This window comes from Sturnira hondurensis, unplaced genomic scaffold (assembly GCF_014824575.4).
Source record: "Sturnira hondurensis isolate 20B ecotype Veracruz unplaced genomic scaffold, ASM1482457v3 Scaffold0012541, whole genome shotgun sequence".
In the NCBI taxonomy this organism is placed as follows: Eukaryota; Metazoa; Chordata; class Mammalia; order Chiroptera; family Phyllostomidae; genus Sturnira; species Sturnira hondurensis.
Window position 1 is genome coordinate 2,491,483 of NW_028085172.1, and position 3,919 is coordinate 2,495,401.

Below are 3,919 nucleotides of genomic sequence, written 5' to 3' on the forward strand. Positions count from 1 at the left end.
GGTTTATGACTTAGGACATGTTTTATCCTTCAGAATTTTTCATGTACACTTGAGACGCATGTGTTGTTTTTTTGTTTTGTTTTGTTTTTATTGTTGGATGGAATGTTCTATAGATGTTTATTAGGACTCAGTGATCTGCAGTTTCACTCAAAACTTCTCTTTTGGTGTTCTAATTGTTCTTTTTATTGTTGTCACAAAATATCAACCATTCTAATTGTTATCATTGAATATTCTATTTCTCCATTTATTTAGGTTAGTTTTACTTTATGTTATTTTGGGGTAGGTTTACATATGTTTAAAATTAGTATATCTTCCCTAATAGATTGGACTTTTATTATTATAATAAGTTTTTCTTTATAATGTTTAAAAATGCCATAAACTCTATTTAATTCTCTTTTAAAACGATTACTTGTTTTAAAGTCTACTGTGTTTGATAGTACTGACACCCCTGCTTTTCTGTTGTTGTTTGTATGGTACATGGTTTTCTATCATTTTATTCTCAATCTGTGTGCTTTTGATTCTAAAGTCTATCTCTTATGGACAGCATACAGTTGGATTGTGTTTTATGCAATCCAAAAGTCTCTGACTTAATTAGATTGTTTAATACCATCACTTTAATGTAGTATTGATATAGTTGAATTTATGTATGCTTTTAAATTTTTTTTCTGTTTATGTCACATTTTCCCTTTCTCATTTATTGTGTTTTTTACACTAAGTTGACATATTACATTGTAGCATTTTAATTTCATTAAAATCATTTTGCAATATTTTTGAGTTTTTTATTAGCTGTGATACAGAGAGATCTGATTAGATTATTGGGGAGGACTAAGGAGAAGCCTTAGCAGGAGGTTGACTGAGGCAATGGTAAACAGTCTAGGACAGGATTAGCCAATAATATGAAAACTTCCAGAATGCATGAGATTGTGGGCCAAAATATTTAAAATAAAAGAAGGACAGAGACTGGCTCTCTTGCTCTCTTCTGTGAGGATGCCTGGATGATTGTGCTGCAGTTGCCTGAATTTCTCAAAGAGTAGTATTTTGGATGGAAGAAGAAACTCTGGGCACACCAAGGATTGGGCTGGCCTGGCAGAGGGTGGCAGGGTTATTTTGGGGGTGTTCTAGAGGGCGCAGGCTCTGAGACAGAAGCCTGCCATTCTTCCAAGATTGTGCAGCTTTTGTATCTTATGTTGTTTTACTTTCTAAATTAATTCTATAGAAATAAGATAATTAATAAATAATTAGAATGATAAGGGAACTCCGGAGTTAAAAAGTTTAGCCTTGCCCTGGCTGGTGTAGCTCAGTGGATTGAGCACGGGCCTGCGAACCACATGATCAAGGTTCGATTCCCAGTCAGGGCACATGCCTGGGTTGCAGGCCAGTTCCCAGCAGGGGACTCACGAGAGGCAACCATACATTGATATTTCTCTCCTCTCCTTCCCTTCCCCTCTAAAGATAAATAAATAAAATCTTTAAAAAAAGGTTAGCCTTAATTGATAGGCTTAAGTGACTATTGCAAATGGAAAGTTGTTATAAAAATTGTGTAGCTTTTGAATAAAGAGTTATTTTCTTTCTCTTAAAAGCTGTGCTTCCAGAATTTTGCCTAGAGGATGGCAGTAGGTAGCAGAATCCCACTTGCTATTTGGTAACAGTTGTGATAGGGTTGACTCTGTATGAAATCAACTTCAAATTTATACTTGCTTGATTCAGGTAACATATAGAAATATTGCTCCTCCGCAGTTCTGTTTTTTTTTTTAATCTTTTTTGTGGCATTATTGTTACTTAGTCCAAGAAAATTCCAGCCATTGTGAATACAGGGTCCAGCACAAATAGCATCACTGCTTTGTGACAAAATCATAAGCATGCAATTCTGTAACATGTCACACTCAAGCACATCATATCACCTTTTAGGTGAAATGTTCACATTAAAACTACAAATTATTACACCCACATTATTACCCTACTAACCACATCAAGCAGATGTTACTTCGGCCCAACCCTGTATAATGAAAACATACTTCCTGACTCAATGTAACTTGGCAGCTGAGGAGAGTAGACTGAAATGTACATGCATAAACAATGGTGACTTCACTGTACTAGTCAGTGGGGACCATAGATGCCATTGTGTGAACCTGTGTACTATGTGGTCATTGCATTCAAAATGATTGAGCAAGTAGAGCAACAAACTGCATCAAATTTTATGGTAAGCTTGAACATTCCTCTGCATAAACTATTCAGGTGATTCAGAAGGGCACAGCTGTGGGCAACTGGTGATTTGCAGCTTCATCATGACAATGTGACTGCTTATGCATAGCATTTTGTGCAGGGGTTTTTTTTTTTTTTTTTTTTTTGGCAAAATGTCATATGTACAGGGGTGGCTCAGCCCCTCTACAGCTCAGATTTGGTGTTCTGTGACTTCTGGCTTTTCCCAAAACTAAAATTACCTTTCAAAGGGAGGAGATTTTAGACCATCCATGACACTCAGTAAAATATGATGGGGCAGGTAATGGCAGTGGGAGAACTATATGAGGTCCCAAGGTGTCTACTTTGAAGGGGACTGAGGCATCATTGTCCTATATGTACAATGTTCCTTGTATCTTTTATCTTCCTCAGTAAATGTCTCTATTTTTCATATTACATGGCTGGGCACCTTCTGGACAGACATTGTATACATTGAATCCATTAATGTTGTGAACACAATAATAAATTCTTAAAATTATTACTTTACAATGTGTCATATATACTTAGCACATTATAGCTTTGCTTTCACTTACCTCCTTTGTGCTATTTTTGGCAAGTACATTACATGTATAGTACATTTCTAAACAGCATTGTCCCATCAATACATTATATACAGCCCTGGCTGGTGTGGCTTAGTGGGTTGAGCACCAGCCTGTGAAACAAAGGGTTATCAGTTGGATTCCCAAATAGGACACATGCCTGGGTTGTAGGCCAGGTCTCCAGTAGGGGGCACACAAGAGGAAACCACACATTGATGTTTCTCTACCTCTCTTTCTCCCTCTCCTTCCCTCTCTCTAAAAATAAATAAATAAATAATCTTTAAAAATACATTATATACATATCATTTTATATTTTTGTTATTAGATCAATTAAGAAAGGAGTTGAGAAAATATACATTTATAATGTCTTATTGTGAAATAACTCTAGAATTTCTACTTGTTTTTTTTTAAATAATGTGTATTGCTTGTTCTTAATCTCTATTTGATATGACCAAAGTTATTTAGGTCAGTATAGTGGTTTTGGAAGTGCTGGAAGTCAGAAGACAGGATGCTAGTCCTTGTTTTGCCAACATGTTCTGTACACAGATTTTGGGTTCTCCTCTGTTAAGAAAAAAAATAGGAAAGTTTTATTATATGATAAAAGTTGCAATTAGCTTAAGATATTAAACAATACAACTTTTACAGATCCAATAATCTAAAATACAAATTGAGACATAACTCTCTAACTTACATCCCAATTCTTGAAGATAGGGAGCAATTTTGTCTTTTCTACTAGCTTATTAAAAATCTCAAGGTAAGTTATTCACATTGCAAAATCATGTTTACAAATTCTTTGCAGGAGGTAATCTTAGATTTTTCTTGAGTTAACTTTACATGTAGCCTATGAGAAATTATTTTTTTGAGCATGGACAGGATCTGAGAGGGCAGAGGGAATGTAGTTGTTTGCTTCAGACCAAACAAATAGTCTAAAAGATATTGATGATAGCTGCTTATGCATATCTCTTCTCAACTCATTGTATAATGATGTTGTATTGGTAGCTTGAAATTGTACTTTGTGAACACATTTATAAATATTTATATCACATAAATCAACAATGCACATTTTCAGTCTTATTTTATCATACCCTGAAGTATTTTATACCATTATTTGGAACAAAGAGAATTGTGTTATCTCTGATAAA